Consider the following 18,412-nt stretch of genomic DNA (forward strand, 5'->3'; position numbering starts at 1 on the left):
ACAGAGTCTGAAATACAAACATGTGGATAGGATGAAAACCGATAGATCAGAAAGTGCTTCCTCAAGCGAGTTTCCATAATGTTTCATATTTGATGAAAACAAGATTCTGTTGCAGCCACTATACTACTCTAAGTGTCATGTTGTCATGGATATGAGTCAAAATGGTTGGAATTGTGCCAAACCTTTGTGCACTTTTGATGCCCACACAGCCGTGTGTGTGTGTGTGTGTGTGTGTGTGTTATGAGTCATATGACACATTGACACTACATAACCTGACCATACATAACAACTTATCTAACCATCCAATGATAATAAGCACAATGTGTCCCCCCCAACATCAATCTTCTGCTCAGTCAAGATAAAAGGAGGCTTGTTTGAGGAAGAAACCATGGGAAGATTATCATTTCAAATAGCAGGGACCTTATGCTTATGCTTATATTTGTGCAGAGCTATGCCTCATTTACTGTAAGATTTATGATATCTGTCTGACCTTATTGGATTCTCTAATAGGTTTTTTCCCCTCTTTGGAGGGGAAAAAACGGTGCGTAAACAGCATTATTAGGTTATTAACCATAGTAAAATGGTAACTATGTAATTACTTAGAAATCCCCTTGTTATTTGTTGTGGTGCTGATGTTGAAATGTGCGAAATAAGGGTAGGCCTATGCTAATACACGTACTGCACCAAAACCACACTAAGAGAGAGGTACTTAACTGAGTACTCACCCACAATGGTTCTCAGTGTCGGTGGTATACTAAACAACAGACCTGTGTTCATAGAGTATTGTCATGGTTTCTCCTGGCACAAGACGACAGCAGAGACCGCCCTAGAGACCTTTTATTGTACTCAGGTGTGTCTTATTATTTCATGATTGTTTCCCCTTTAAGATAGGTGTGTTCTGTTTCCTTTTGTTAGTTCTTGAATTCAGTTTCCTGTTTCCCCATGTGAGTTTTGAGTGCTAGTGTTTGTTGTTTTTGATTAAATATATATAAAAATGCAACATGTCTACCTGTTTTTGCTTTGTCATTATGGGGTATTATGTGTAGATTGATGAGGGGGAAAAAACAATTTAATCCATTTTAGAATAAGGCTGTAGTGTAACAAAATATGGAAAAAGTCAAGGGGTCTGAATACTTTCCGAATGTGTGTGTGTGTATACATAAATGTGTATGTACAGTGCATTCGGAAAGTATTGAGACCCCTTGACTTTTTCCATATTTTGTTAAGCTACAGCCTTATTCTAAAATTGATTAAATTATTTTTTCCCCTCATCAATCTACACGCCCTATAAAGACAAACCAAAAACAGGTTTTTAGAAATGTTTGCAAATTTATACAAAATAAACCCTTTACTCAGTACCTTGTTTAAGCACCTTTGGCAGCTATTACAGACTTGAGTCTTCTTGGGTATGACGCTACGAGCTTAGCACACCTGTATTTAGGGAGTTCATCCCATTATTTTCTGCAGATCCTCTCAAGCGCTGTTGAGTTGGATGGGGAGCTTCACTGCTCAGCTATTTTCAGGTCTCTCCAGAGATGTCCGATCGGGTTCAAGTCCGGGATCTGGCTGGGCCACTTAAGGACATTCAGAGACTTGTCCCAAAGCCACTCCTGCATTGTCTTGGCTGTTTGCTTAGTGTCGTTGTCCTGTTGGAAGGTGAACCTTTTCCCCAGTCGGAGGTCCTGGGTGCACTGGAGCAGGTTTTCATCAAGGAACTCTGTGTACTCTGCTCCGGTCATCTTTCCCTCGATCCTGACTAGTCTCCCAGTCCCTGCCGCTTAAAAACATCCCCAGAGCATGATGCTGCCACCACCATCCTTCACTGTAGTATTGGTGTCAGGTTTCCTCCAGATGTGAAGCTTGGCATTCAGGCCAAAGAGTTCAATCTTGGTTTCATCAAAGCAGAGAATCTTGTTTCTCATGGTCTGAGAGTCCTTTAGGTGCCTTTTGGCAAACTCCAAGCGGACTGTCATGTGCCTTTTACTGAGAAGTGGCTTCCGTCTGGCCACTCTACCATAAAGGCCTGATTGGTGTAGTGCTGCAGAGATGGTTGTCCCTCTGGAAGCTTCTGCCATCTCCAAAGAGGAACTCTGGAGCTCTGTCAGAGTGACCATCGGGTTCTTGGTCACCTCCCTGACCAAGGCCCTTTTCCCCCAATTACTCAGTTTGGCTGGGCGTCCAGCTTCAGGAAGAGTCTTGGTGGTTCCAAACTTATTCAATTTAAGAATGATGGAGGCCACTGTGTTCTTGGGGACCTTCAATGCTGTAGACATTTTTTTTGTACCCTTCCTCAGATCTGTGCCTCAACACAATCCTGTCTCAGAGCTCTATGGACAATTCCTTTGACCTCGTGGCTTGGTTTTTGTGCTGTCAACTGTGGGACCTTATATAGACAGGTGTGTGCCTTTCCAAATCACGTCCAATCAATTGAATTTACCACAGGTGGACTCCAAGTTTTAAACATCTCAAGGATGATCAATGGAAACAGGATTCACCTGAGCTAAATTTAAAGTAACATAGCAAAGTGTCTGCATACTTATGTAAATAAGGCATTTCTGTTTTATTTTTAATACATTTGCAAAAATGTGTCAACCTGTTTTCACTTCATTTTGGGGTATTGTGTGTAGATTGAGGGGGAAAATGATTTAATCTATTTTAGAATAAGACTAACATAACATGTAGCATGTGGAAAGAGTCGAGGGGTCTGAATACTTTCCCAATGCACTGTATGTATATACTGTATATACAGTACTAGTCAAAAGTTTGGACACATACTCAGTGTTTTTCTTTAATTGTATTATTTTCTACATTGTAGAATAATAGTGAAGACATCAAAACTATGAAATAACACATATGGAATCATGTAGTAACCAAAAAAGTATTAAACAAATTCCAATATATTTTAGATTTGTCAAAGTAGGCACCCTTTGCCTTGACAGCTTTGAAGACTCTTGGCATTTTTTTCAACCAGCTTCATGAGGAATGCTTTTCCGAAAGTCTTGAAGGATTTCCCACATATGCTGAGCACTTGTTGGCTGCTTTTCCTTCACTCTGCAGTCCAACTCATCCCAAACCATCTCAATTGGGTCGAGGTTCGGGTGATTGTGGAGGCCAGGTCATCTGATGTAGCACTCCATCACTCTCCTTTTTGGTCATATAGCCCTTATACACCCTGGAGGTGTGATTTGGGTCATTGTCCTGTTGAAAAACAAATGATAGTCCCACTAAGCGCAAACCAGATGGTTTGGCATATCGCTGCAGAATGCTGTGGTAGCCATGCTGGTTAAGTGTGCCTTGAATTCTAAATAAATCACTGACAGTGTCACCAGCACACCTCCTCCTCCATGCTTCACGGTGGGAACCACATATGCAGAGATCATTCGTTCATCTACTCACAAAGACGCAGCGGTTGGAACCTAAAATCTCAAATTTGGACACATCAAACCAAAGGAGAAATTTCCACTGGTCTAATGTCCATTGCTAGTGTTTCTTGGCCCAAGCAAGTCTCTTCTTCTTTTTGGTGGCCTTTAATCAATGACACCGCCCTGGACCAGGAAGATTCTAACTTCCTGAATGCAAAAATATCTCGAAGCCGAAAAGGCCTTTGACCAAGTTGAGTGGTCCTATTTATTTGCGGTCCAACAGAAATGTGATATTGGAAACAGGTTCATAAAATGGATCCAGCTTCTATATAGGAGCCCCTGCGTGAGAGTACTCACTAACCAATCATTGCCGCTCCAATTTAATCTTTATAGAGGGATGAGGTAGGGTTGTGCATTGTCGCCTCTGCTTTTTGCTCGTCATTGAACCTCTCGCTCAAGCAATCAGATCTCACGTAATAATACACAGCTATAATACTAAAGATATTCTAAATAAGATCTCTCTATACGCAGATGACATTCTCATCCATGTAACTGAACCCCAATCTAGTATTCCAACTATTATTGATTTGATTTGTGACGTGATGAGGTTGGACCCAGGTGCAGAGAAGAGACCAGACGAGGAATCAGTGGTTAAGGATACACATAATACTTTACTGAGGAACGGTAAACAAAGGATCACAGTAACACTGGGGTAACTCACTCACTCACTCATGAGACAACCGCAAATGGCAAACTGTTCAAGCTTCTGCAAAGCACAAGAGAAAACACACCTCTTTTAACAGGGAAATCATGAGAAATAGAACACGCCTGATTGTCATTGTCTGTTCCACATAATTATATTTGTGAAACGTTGCAAAACACCAAATACTTGAATATACAAAAAACAACAAACCGTGACGCAGAGAGGAAAACACACTACTCAAAAGATAATCACCCACAAAAACAGGTGGGACAAACATCAACTTAAATAGGACCTCCAATTAGAGACAACGACAACCGGCTGCCTCTAATTGGAGGTCATGCCAAACAAAAACCAACATAGAAATACAAAACTAGAAACTGAACATAGAAATAGAAATACAGACAAACACTCCCTGTCACGCCCTGACCTACTCTACCATAGAAAATAACAACTTACTATGGTCAGGACGTGACAACACCTCTGTGAATTCAAGACGAAAGAAGGATTGGCTTTCCCAAATGTTATATTTTACTATTGGGCTGCTAACCTCCATGCTGTTACGTTTTGGCGTCATCCAGCTGGCTTAGTATGGAGTGTGAGGATTGCCACCCCTTCTATTGGAGCTGTGATTCTGTCCCCTGTCAATTTTTGGGGATGTCACTTTATAGTAATAATCGAATTATACATAGCACAGTCTGTATCTGGAAGTAAATGAAGGTCCGTTTTGACCTTAGACCAATATAATTCCTGCTCCCTATAGCAAGGAATCCCTCCTTTGTCCCTTCTAACCTTGAAAACACATTTGAGCTATGGGGAAAGCTATGGATCAAACCCATAGGGGATCTATATATAGAGGGACCTTTGCCTCTGTTGATTTGCTGAAGGGAACCTATAATCTTCCCAGAAGTAACTTTTCAGATACCTACAGATTAGAGACTGTTAGAAAACATCTTCCTACATTTGAAAATGCTAAACCTTCCACGTTTGATGGTTGAAACAAAATATGTCCCACCTCAGGCAAACTGATATCTATATGATGCTTTTCAATTTGTAAGCACACCCTCTACAGATGCCATTCAGGCAAAATGGGAGGAAGAACTAGGCACTGACATTTGTGTAGCAGACTGGGAGGATAGCTTGGAGTATATCCACACCGGCTCAATTAACTCCAGACATTGTCTTATACAATTCAAGATTTTACACAGATTACACTATTCCAAAAATAAACTGCATAGAATATTTCCTGATACCTCCCCTATGTGTGATAAATTAATGGAGAGAGATTGGGGTAGGTGGGGGGGCTGTGAGGCGGGACATCTGCCATCTTGTCTGTTTATTTGTCCTTGTTCTGTTTTTATTTGTATGTTTTTTTACTCTGGGTCTATTTGTATCTGTATTTTGTCTATATAAGAAATGCACACTTCTACAAAGTACCTATGCACAATTCTTATGTGTTCAATAATTATTTTTTGATGGTTAAAAAGCTGGAGTGCATTATCCAGTGTGTGTGTGTGCGTGCGTGCGCAATTATGTGTCATTTTTGGCACTATTAAATAATAAAAATGTTCTTCTAGGGTTGGCATAGCAAAATGGCTCCTTAACTTAGTTACATGGCTAGCGCTAGGCACATGCGGTCGCTTGCGGCCCTTGGCCACTAGGGGGCCACCAACAATTTATTTATGTTTTTGGGGGAACTCCGTTCGGGGTCTCAACTTACTGTTGAGAGTTATAATAGTAGAATACACAAGGTGCAATTTCAAAATGTGGTTGTGCATCAGCAGTTTTCCTTTTATGTCAGTCACTGAAAGTCACTCAATTACCAGATGTCAGCAACATTTTTAGATCGGTAAATTAGTCTAGCCAGCTATCTAAATTTATAGTAATCAAGGCCGTCAAATTAACGACCGGGCACGAAGGCCACATGCCCAGGGACCCTGACCTCCAGGGGGCCCCCATTTGATATTTAACATTTTTTATGGACTCAGTCATGGTCTCAACTCACTGTTGACAGTTAGAATACACAACGTGCAATTTCGAAATTTGGTTTTGCATCAGCAGTTTTTTTTCTCTTATGTCAGTCACTGATAGTCCAACATCATGGCCGAATTACAGACTGGGCACGAATATCAAATTAACATGGCATAAGTCATTGCAAAATGTGTAGAATTTCAGGAAATTTGCTTTAAAACTGCAAAAATGTCTCTCCACCGCATGGGAAAATTTGCTGTAAAACTACACATTTTTCTCTCGGCCTCATGGCAAAATGAGTAGAATTCAGGGCTGTTTCTAGGATTTGAAGACATTGGGGGCTCAGCCCAAAGTCAGTAGGAGGGTCCGGGGACATTTTCCCCCAGCAAAAAAATGAATTTCAACAGCAAAATGCATCCATTTGTTGCACTTTGAGATGAACATTGAGAACTTTTTCAGGAATCTTGCAACTTCCCACCTGCCACAGCAGACACTGCCAGTACTCAATTACAGTTGTTACTGTGGGTCTCTCCATTCTGGAACACTCCTTACTCTGGAACACATACATCTATTGCCAAGAACCATAACATAGACTCTGAGCCAATGAGCCAAACTGATTAATGAATCCCACAGTACCCAAACACCATTTCTCTCTCTCTCTCTCACACACACACACACACACACACACACACACACACACACACACACACACACACACACACACACACACACACACACACACACACACAATGTGCAGTAATTAGAATGCATAGAGCAGCTTTAAGTGACACAGTCTACTGTGTGCTCAGCCCTCTGCCTCTCCATTGCTTTCTCTGTGTCGTCTGTTGCTGTCTCTTGTCTGCCCTCTTCTGTTGCTGTCTCTGAGTATTCTATGTTGCTGTCTCTTGTGTACCCTTTCTCATACTGTCCTGGTTGCAAAAAGTGAAAAGTAAACAATTGTTTTAAAAGTAATTTCAGAGGCTTTCACCTCACCTGCAAATTCTTTGTAAATTGTTTTACTTTTTCACTGTCTGTATTTCACCTGCTATAATTTGTGCAAAGAAATAAAACAAATTAGAATCTATAGAGCAGCTTGAAGTGATACAGTCTGCTGTGTGCTCAACCGACCCTTTGTTCTATTTCTGTCTTCTCTCTTCTGCCACTTTCTCTGTGTCTTGTCTGTTGCTGTCTCAGGTTCTTGTTTGTTACTGTCTGTCTATCCTCTTCTGTTATGGACTGTTCTGTTCTTCTGGTGTCTCTCTCCAACATATACTATTCTTCTGTTGCGGTCTCTGTCTTACCTCTTGTCTCCATCATCTACCCCACTATTGCTGCCTCTGTCTTGTCTGGTGTGTCCCTTTTAGTTTTGCAATCCAAAACAGTCAAGGGGATACTAGGGTAGCTTAACTTGTTTTGGGCCTATGTCTGGGTCACCTAAATCATCCTATTCCCTACCATTTGGCCCTGGCTGCTATTGTTCTAAGTACTCCCCCTGGCCAGCTGTTCTCATCTGACCTCTTCCTTGGCTCATCAGAAATGTAGCAAGGTAGAGGTGCAACATGTCATTAGTTTCTTTTAAAGGGCGGCTGTACTTTCTGATTTGGCCTTGTTTTAGATTTGGTTAATTAAGAAATGATAGCAGCCATGACTGAATTCAAAAGTGAGTTGGTTTCGGGTGTGGTTTGATGTGGTTGTCTCGTGGGTGTTCGCAGGTGGGAAGAGTTAGCCAAATTATTTAGCCAATTAGCTTCAGTCGGCTGGTGTGCGACCAGACTTTGACTTTGGATAGCCTATCTCCGGGGCTAGTTAGGGACCGTCAATGAATTACACAATGTAAATGAGACAATATTTTCATGTTGCACACCTTCTCATTAAATGCTTTCAATATTTGTATGGACATTTCTACAGTTTATAGTTGGTTTATAAGTTATTGGAATTTTAACATATTGTCCCATGTACATTGTGTAGTTTACCGATGGTCCCTAACTAGCCCCACAAGACATGCCACCAGAGGTCTCTTCACAGTCCCCAAGTCCAGAACAGACTATGGGAGGCGTACAGTACTACATAGAGCCATGACTACATGGAACTCGATTGCATATCAAGTAACTCCAGCAAGCAGTAAAAATTGATTTAAAAAACAGATAAAAATACACCTTATGGAACAGCGGGGACTGTGAAGCAACACAAACATAGGCACTGACACATGCATAACAAACACACAATAACAAACGCACTATACACACGTACACATGGATTTTGTGTTGTAGATATGTGGTAGTAGAGTAGGGGACTGAGTATACACACTTAATATGTTGTGAAATCTGTTGTGAATAAATTGTAATAAAAATAAATGTATAACTGCCTTCATTTTGCTGGACCCCAGGAAGAGTAGCTGCTGCCTTGGCACACAGATAATGGGGATCTATAATAAATACAAATCGGGATCTTCGAAGTCAACCCAAATTTACCACAGGCATTACAATTGGGTTGCGTGCAGCTGCACTCCGAATTGATGATTACTTGTGTGCTGCCAGCTGTGGGCATGTCGGCAGGATTGAAACAAACCCAACCTTCATTTACGCTATGATGCAGTGATGACCACAAGTCTCGAAAATCTCAGTTTTGGAGGAGACTGACTATGACAAATTATCCTATTTACACTTTGGTCAATTTTGACAGAATAAATGTTTCTGACTCATATCGATGCCACATAGTCTGTTTTCTAAATGAGAAGTTGGTTTTTAGGGGCAGTTGCTCTTTACAGTTACTGTACATTGACATGACCATGGCAACTCAACTGTAAAGAAAAATTCAAATGCCCGCATAACAGCGCAACACAACTCCCAATATGACAGATAAGAAGCTACATAGCCCCTTTGCTATATGAATATAAAGAGTCATGAGCCCCTAAAAATTACCTGTAAAATGGAATAAGTTATAAGACCTCTATAATTCATTTAAATTTGTCAGTTCTACCAGCTAATGTGAGATATTTAGATTACATAACATTTGAAGACACATAGTTTAAGGGCCTATGCATTTTCAATGTTTTGTTAACGTACAATCTAAACAAAAAGCTGTGGCTTGAGCACCCGCAAGTTTGTTTATTTGTCATATACACATGATATACGTACATGGAGTACACAGTGAAATGAAATGCTTAATTGTCAGTTAACTTTTCGATAATGCAACAATAAAAAAGGTAAGTAGCTACAGTGTGAATAAAAACATTAATAAAAATAAAAAATAAAAGAATTTCACCAATTTAATAATGGATATATATTTTTTGTTTTATACATTTTTGTACAAATAGTTACAGTTGAAGTCGGAAGTTTTACATACACCTTAGCCAAATACTTTTAAACTCAGATTTTCACAATTCCTGACATTTAATCCTAGTAAAAATTCCCTGTCTTAGGTCAGTTAGGATCACCACTTTATTTTATGAATGTGAAATGTCAGAATAATAGTAGAGTGAATGATTTATTTCAGATTTTATCTTTCATCACATTCCCAGTGGGTCAGAAGTTTACATACAGTCAATTAGTATTTGGTAGCATTGCCTTTAAATTGTTTAACTTGGGTCAAACGCTTCGGGTAGCCTTCCACAAGCTTCCCACAATAAGTTGGGTGAATTTTGGCCCATTCCTCCTGACAGAGCTGGTGTAACCGAGTCAGGTTTGTAGGACTCCTTGCTCGCGCATGATTTTTCGGTTCTGCCCACAAATTTTCTATAGGATAGGGTCAGGGCTTTGTGATGGCTACTCCAACACCTTGACTTTGTTGTCCTTAAGCCATTTGGAAGTATGCCACAACTTTGGAAGTATGCTTGGGGTCATTGTCCATTTGGAAGACCCATTTGCGACCAAGCTTTAACTTCGTGACTGATGTCTTGAGATGTTGCTTCAATATATCCACATAATTTTCCTCCCTTTTCTAAAAATGTTCTCTCTGCCCCATGGCAAAATGTGTAAAATTGCAGGAAATTAACTTTAAACATAACATTTTTATTTCTGCCATCAACAGATGTGGGTGGCTCTCGAGTGGCGCTGTGGTCTATGACACTGCATCTCAGTGCAAGAAGCCTCACTGCAATACCTGCTTCAAATCCAGGCTGCATCACATCCGGCTGTGATTGTGAGTCCCATAGGGAGGCGTACAATTGGCCCAGCGTTGTCTGGGTTTGGCCGGGGTAGGCTGTCATTGTAAATAAGAATTTGTTTCTAACTGACTTGCCTCGTTAAATAAAAAAAAATCTTGCTACTATATCTCAAATAATGTCAGAGTATAGTTTCAAATACACACTGTGTAACTGTCTGACAGTCTGTTAATTGATACAGATGTGGTATAACTTCCTGTTAAAAAGTACTAATTTCTTACGAGAAATCTGTTTTAAGGCTATAGTTTAGGTGTAGCTTAAGGCTTCAATTCAGATACACTTATGTCATATGTCGTACTGGAGACCAATATCTATCTTGTGTTATTAAAGCTATGTAAAACGACGGTCGTTGACGTGAATGGCTGCATTTCAGATAGATTTTTGTATATTTGAATTACGCAGTAGTAGGACCTACAGTACTAGGACATTTATTTGTCTGGTGCTTTAGCATTTAAACAAGCGAGAGGGAAAGATTGTAGGTTTTCATAGAATATATGGCTCCCCTCTAAACATTAAGGGTTGAAGGTAGATCAAATGCTTGGTACACTCTGGAATTATCAGAAGTCATTCATAATAGAGATGATGCTTGAGTCAAGGCCAGGAACACAGGCTTCGGCCCGAACTGACAAGCTTTCAAGCAACTGAGGAATCATTGTGTATGACAAATTGAAAAGGCTAAATCTGATTATTATGTAACCGCTCTTTCGGATTGTAATGGGAACCCGGCTAAATTCTGGTAAACTGTCAAATCCCTGAAGGATTCTACTTCTATCTGCCACAGCAAATTAATTCAGACACTGGCCTCATTACGGAAAAAAATGCCATCATTGATGCATTTAATCACCATCTCTTCGAAAGAACTTCTAAGCCTATTCACAGTGATATTGGGCTGAATGCTGATAGGGGAAACTTGCTGAATGATCAGAGAAATCATAGTCAAAGCTTTTCTTTTAGTCTATTTATATAAAAAAAAGTCCTGGTGCTTTGCTAGCAATAGACAACAAGAAATCCACAGGGGCCTGCTTAAGTCTGCAGTGCCCATCGTTGTTGGCTCAATAACCCACATTTTTTTTATTCAACATTTATCAGGAAATATTCCAAAAGTATAAATATTCCTCCATAATTGCAGGAATAGTAGTGATCTTAATTATCGCCCCATTTCAAGGCTTCCTTGTTTAGCGAAGAATCTTGAATCCTTGGTAAATGTACAACTTTGCTATTTTTTTATCTGAGAAATGTATTTTGATGTAAACCAATCAGGGTTTAGGCCTGGGCATAGCACTACTACAGCAACCACTTTAGTTGTTAATGATCTTGTCAATGCTTTAGACACTACAATGAAATGTGCTGCTTTGTTTGTGGACCTGTCAAAAGCTTTTGATACTGTTGATCATGCTATTTTATTGAATAGGTTGTCAGTGATAGGCTTGAGCTCTGACACCTGTTCATGGTTTCATGACTATCTTAATGACAGAACTCAGGCCATCGTGATTGATGGGGTTAAGTTTGAATATCTTGAAGTACATAAAGGTGTACCACAGGGATCGATTTTGGCACCTGTTCTCTTTACTATTTATATAAACGCCATTGGTCAATCGAAAAAATAAATAAACTTCATCTACTGTTGAAGTCAGAAGTTTACATACACCTTAGCCAATTACATTTAAACTCAGTTGTTCACCATTCCTGACATTAAATCCTAGTAAAAATTCCCTGTCTCACCACTTTACTTTAAGAATGTGAAATGTCAGAATAAGAGTAGAGAGAATTATTTATTTCAGCTTTTATTTCTTACATCACATTCCCAGTGGGTTAGAAGTTTACATACACTCAATTAGTATTTGGTAGCATTGCCTTTAAATTGTTTAACTTGGGTCAAACATTTCGGGTAGCCTTCCACAAGCTTCCAACAATAAGTTGGGTGAATTTTAGCCCATTCCTCCTGACAGAGCTGGTGTAACTGAGTCAGGTTTGTAGGCCTCCTTGCTCACACACGCTTTTCAGTTCTGCCCAAAAATGTTCCATAGGATTGAAGTCAGGGCTTTGTGAAGGCCACTCCAATTCCTTGACTTTGTTGTCCTTATGCCATTTTGCCACAACTTTGGAAGTATGCTTGGGGTCATTGTCCATTTGGAAGACCCATTTGCAACCAAGCTTTAACTTCCTGACTGATGTCTTGAGATGTTGCTTCAATATATCTACATAATTTTCCTCCCTCATGATGCCATCTATTTTGTTAAGTGGACCAGTCCCTCCTGCATCAAAGCACCCCCACAACATGATGCTGCCACCCCTGTGCTTCATGGTTGGGATGGTGTTCTTCAGCTTGCAAGCTTCCCCCTTTTTCCTCCAAACATAATGATGGTCATTACAGCCAAACAGTGCTTTTTTTGTTTCATCAGACCAGAGGACATTTCTCCAAAAAGTACTATCTTTGTCCCCGTGTGCAATTGCAAACCGTAGTCTGGCTTTTTTTATGGCAGTTTTGGAGCAGTGGCTTCTTCCTTGCTGAGCGGCCTTTCAGGTTTTGTCGATATAGGACAAATTTTTCAGTGGAAATAGATACTTTTGTACTTGTTTCCTCCAGCATCTTCACAAGGTCCTTTGCTGCTGTTCTGGGATTGATTTGCACTTTTCGCACCAAAGTACGTTCATCTCTAGGAGACAGAACGCGTCTCCTTCCTGAGCGGTATGACAGCGGCGTGGTCCCATGGTGTTTATACTTGCGTACTATTGTTTGTACAGATGAACGTGGTACCTTCAGGCGCTTGGAAATTGCTCCCAAGGATGAACCAGACTTGTGGAGGTCTACAATTTTTTTAATGAGTTCTTGGCTGATTTCTTTTGATTTTCCTATGATGTCAAGCAAAAAGGCACTGAGTTTGAAGGTAGGCCTTGAAATACATCCACAGGTACACCTCCAATTGACTCAAATGATGTCACTTAGCCTGTCAGAAACTTCTAAAGCCGTGACATAATTTTCTAGAATTTTCCAAGCTGTTTAAAGGCTCAGACAACCTAGTGTAAACTTCTGACCCACTGGAATTGTGATACTGTGAATTATAAGTGAAATAATTTGTCTGTAAACAATTGTTGGAAAAATTACTTGTCTTGCACAAAGTAGATATTCTAACCGACTAGCCAAAACTAATAGTTTGTTAACAAGAAATTTGTGGAGTGGTTGAAATACGAGTTTTAATGACTCCAATCTAAGTGTATGTAAACTTCAACTGTATATGTGGATGATACTAGTATGTATGCTATACCCCCGACTGTTGATCTGGCTGTGTCAAAACTAGTCAGATTTTATAGCTATGTAGAAATCCCTTGCTGATTTAATACTTGTGCTTAATACAGGAAAAATGAAATACATGTTGTTTTCAAACTCTCATAAGAATGTTTCAGATGAAATACATGTTCACTCATTAGATGCTTCTCTAATCGAACGTGTTCCTGCACATTTGGATTGATATGGATTTGATGTTTAAGAAACATTTAGATGAGCTGGTTAAGAAGCTAAGATTTGGCTTTTTCTACAGAAACAGATTGTGCCTTTCTCTAAGCAGTAGGAAGCAGATTATTCAGTCAACCTTTATCTGTTCTTGATTATGGTGATATTATTTATTTATAGTACAGCTGCTACTACTCTTAAACCTTTGGATGCCATTGTAACGGAGACGCAGGGAGTCAGGAAGCAGGTGCAGTCGGTGAGTTTAATAGGAACGAACATGGAGTGAATACAAAAACAGGAGTAGCGTCTAAACATGAAAAAAGAATTCTACCTAATGGGTGATACAACGGAGTGCTAGATAAAGGGGAAGACGTGACGGCCATCTACCATAGCGCCTTTCGAATTATTACAGACAGTTTTGACATTCATCACTGCATCCTGTATCAAAAGGTTGTCTGGACTTCGCTAAAAGAACTGTTACACATTAATAGGCTATTATGTAAGTGCCCTCTGGTGTTTAGGAAATGACATGAACATCTGAGATGGATTTAGAACTAGAATATCTTTTCCCTAAAGTCATAAAGAAAAGATGATAACGAGCAAGAAAGGAAAAAAAAATAGGAAAATTGTGTAGTTTGATTACAACACTTTATTTTAATCATCAATACTAAGTAATCTAGCCTACTTCAAAAATGGGTTGGTTGCAGTAGCAATTTAGCCTAGGCCTACTAATACATATGCATACCGGTAGCTAGCTAAATATTCATGTCAAGGTGACATGTCAGTAAGGCATAAGCATTTTTCCTTTGCTACCACTTCAAATTCTAATAATAAAGTAGAGCATGTAATAAAGTGGGCTATCCAGAGCATCTTTTCAACACACTTTGTTCACTCCCATGAACCGCAAGAACTGATTTGTGATCTGGGACATCCGGATCTTCAGCTGCTTAGGTTACAGCAAAAATTAACTTTGCATCACTCAGGCTCTGCAGGCCTATCTCGGAAGTCTTCAAATAGTGGGCTGGAACAGAGAGAGGAATGATCAGTGTTAACAACTATACATGTTGGAGATAAACGGTGACTGGATTGACAAACTTATGGCACCCTATTCTCTATATGGTGCACTAGAGCCCTATTGGCAGTGGTCAAATGTAGTGCGCTACATAGGGAATAGTGTGCCATTTCGGATTCACATTATCATTTATAGCATCAATGGTACTGGTGTCATACGTTGTCTATGGTCTTACCTTGGTGAAGCTCTGGAATCTGTATCTTGGTGTCTTTTCCCAGGCGCTGTTGGAGTCTCGCCATCGGTGGCATGAGGTAGGGTCCATCAAATCCTCTGGCATAGTCCCATAAGCTGTCCAGGAGATGTCTGCCGATAACGCTGCAAACATCTAGGCACATTTCCGTGTCTAGGAGGATGCCCCTCCTCAAACCTTCCTGGGGATGGAAGACATGGGCGGGCACACTCACTCAGGATGTCCCGGGGCCAGATTGCTGGTGAGCTTCAGACGATGCTCATTCTCACACAGCAAGTGGACCATGTCGTTGTTGAACAAGGTCAGCTCATTCTCCATTAAAGGCGAACCCCCCACGTGTTGCGGAACAAGTCCTTAAGCAGCTGCTTCAGGATGGTGATGGGTGTGGGGAGGAAAGAAGAGTCCTTTTTAACAGCTCTAGGTTTTTTCAGAGATGTGTCCTCTGCAATAAATACAGGGGTCTTCACGAGGCTGAGCTCCACTTTGGACTGGTTGAGGATTTTAGTTTGGGACTCAACATTGATCTGGCATTTGGTCAGAGATGTATCCTCAGTAAGTACAGTGCATTCTGAAAATATTCAGACCTCTTGACTTTTTCCACATTTTGTTACGTTACATCCTTATTCTAAAATTGATTAAATTGTTTTTCCCCCTCATGAATTTACACACAATACCCCATAATGACAAAGCAAAAACAGGATTTTAGACATTTTTGCACATTTATTAACAACAGAAAACTGAAATATCACATTTACATAAGTATTCAGACCCTTAACTAAGTAGTTTGTTGAAGCACCTTTGGAAGCGATTACAGCCTCGAGTCTTTTTGGATATGATGCTACAAGCTTGGCACACCAGTATTTGGAGAGTTTCTCCCATTTTTCTCTGTAGATCCTCTCAAGCTCTGTCAGATTGGATGGGGGGGCGTCACTGCACAGCTATTTCTAGGTCTCTCCAGAGATGTTCGATCTGGTTTAAGTCCGGGCTCTGGCTGGGCCACTCAAGGACATTCAGAGACTTGTCCCGAAACCACTCCTCGTTGTGTGCTTAGGGTCGCCTCAGTCTGAGATCCTGAGCGCTCTGGAGCAGGTTTTCATCAAGGATCTCTCTGTACTATTCTCCATTAATCTTTCCCTCGATCCTGACTAGTCTCCCAGTCCCTGCCACTGAAAAACATCCCTACAACATGATGCTGCCACCACCATGCTTCACCGTAGGGATTTCCTCCAGATGTGACGCTTGGCATTTAGACCAAAGAGTTCAATCTTGGTTTCATCAGACCAGAGAATCTTGTTTCTCATGGTCTGAGAATCATTTAGGTGCCTTTTGGTAAACTCCAAGCGGGCTGTCATGAGACTTTTACTGAGGAGTGGCTTCCGTCTGGCCACTCTACAATATAGGCCTGATTGGTGGAGCGCTTCCAGAAGGACAACCATCTCCACAGAGGAACTCTTGAGCTCTGTCAGAGTGACCATGGGTTCTTGGTCACCTCCCTGATCAAGGCCCTTCTCCCCCGATTGCTCAGTTTGGCCGGGTGGCCAGCTCTAGGTGGTCCCAAACTTCTTCCATTTAACAATGATAGAGGTCACTGTGTTCTTGGGGACCTTCAATGCTGCAGAAATGTTTTGGTACCCTTCCCCAGATCTGTGCCTCGACACAATCCTGTCTCAGAGCTCTACTGACAATTCCTTCGACCTCATGGCTTGGTTTTTGCTCTGACATGCACTGTCAACTGTGGGACCTCATATAGACGTGTGTACCTTTCCAAATCATGTCCAATCAATGAAATGTACCACTTGTGGACTCCAATCATGTTGTAGAAACATCTCAAGGATGATCAATGTAAACAGGATGCATCTGTGCTCAATTTTGAGTCTCATAGCGAAGTGTCTGAATACTTATGTAAATAAGATATTTCAGTTTTTTCTTTTTTGTAGATTGATGAGGACCTTTTTTTTTATTTAATCAATTTTAGAATAAGGCTGTAATGTAACAATGTGGAAAAAGGGAAGGGCTCTGAATACTTTCCGAATGCACTGTATATGGCTCTGCAGGTGGGCTGGGCTTGACTTCGGACCAGATAACAATTTCGGTAGGGAGGAGAAAAAAGTGGGACGCTTTTTCAACAACAGGAGGTTTGGTCAGAAATGTTGCTCCTTTAAGTCCAGGGCTCAGCAGGTAGGTGGGCATGAATTTGGACCATTCAACATCATCTCAATGGGCAAGAGAGTGGGACAAGAGAGGGACTCTTTTGGGGTTCTTCACGCAGGTGGTGTCAACTTTGGTCCGGTCCAAAATGTCTTTCTTCCTCACTTGTAAAGACTCCTTCAGGAGACTCTCATCTTTGTCATCCCTGATCCAATAGAGGATCTGATTCCTCCATTTGAAAAATAGCTCAAACCTTCAATATAGGACATAGAATACATAACAAAATGCATGCGATTTGGAATAGTTTTCATCCAATAAAAGTGTCAAAAGGTCGAGCATGGTATATTCAAGGCTACAGAGGGAGAATTAAGAGTTTTAAAGCATCACATACACTACATGACCAAAGGTATCGTCAAACATCTCATTTCAAAATCATGGGCATTAATATGGAGTTGGTTCCCCCTTTGCTGCTATAATGGCCTCCACTCTTCTGGGAATGCTTTCCACTAGATGTTGGAACGTTGCTGCGGGGACTTGCTCCCATTCAGCCACAAGAACATTAGTGAGGTCGGGCACTGATGTTGGGCGATTAGGCCTGGCTCGCAGTCTGTGGTCCAATTCATCCCGAAGGTATTTTGATGGGGTTGAGGTCAGGGCTTTGTGTAGGCCAGTCAAGTTCTTCCACACCGATCTCAACAAACCATGTCTGTATGGACCTCGCTTTGTGCCCAGGGGCATTGCCATGGTGAATCAGGAAAGGGCCTTCTTCAAACTGTTGCCACAAAGTTGGAAGCACAGAATTGTCATTGTATGCTGTAGCGTTAAGATTTTCCTTCACTGGAACTAAGGGGCCTAGTCCGAACCATGAAAAACAGCCCCAGACCATTATTCCTCCTCCATCAAACTTTACATTTGGCACTATGCATTGGGGGCAGGTAGCATTCTCCTGGCATCCGCCAAACCCAGATTCGTCCGTCAAATTGCCAGATGGGGAAGCGTGATTCATCAGTCCAGAGAACATGTTTCCACTGCTCCAGAGTCCAATGGCAGATAGCTTTACACCACTGAAGCCGATGCTTGGCACTGCACATGGTGATCTTAGACTTGTATGTGGCTGCCCGGCCATGGAAACCCATTTCATGAAGCTCATGAAAGAACAGTTCTTGTGCTGATGTTGCTTCCAGAGGCACTAGTGAGTGTTGCAATCGAGGACAGACAATTTTTACACGCTACGCGCTTCAGGACTCGGCGGTCCCGTTCCGTAAGCTTGTGTGGCCTATTACTTTGCAGCTGAGTCGTTGTTGCTCCTAGGAGTTTCCACTTCACAATAACAGCACTTACAGTTGACCAGGACAG

Source organism: Salmo salar, chromosome 19, assembly GCF_965601325.2.
Source record: "Salmo salar chromosome 19, fSalSal1, whole genome shotgun sequence".
Classification (NCBI taxonomy): domain Eukaryota; kingdom Metazoa; phylum Chordata; class Actinopteri; order Salmoniformes; family Salmonidae; genus Salmo; species Salmo salar.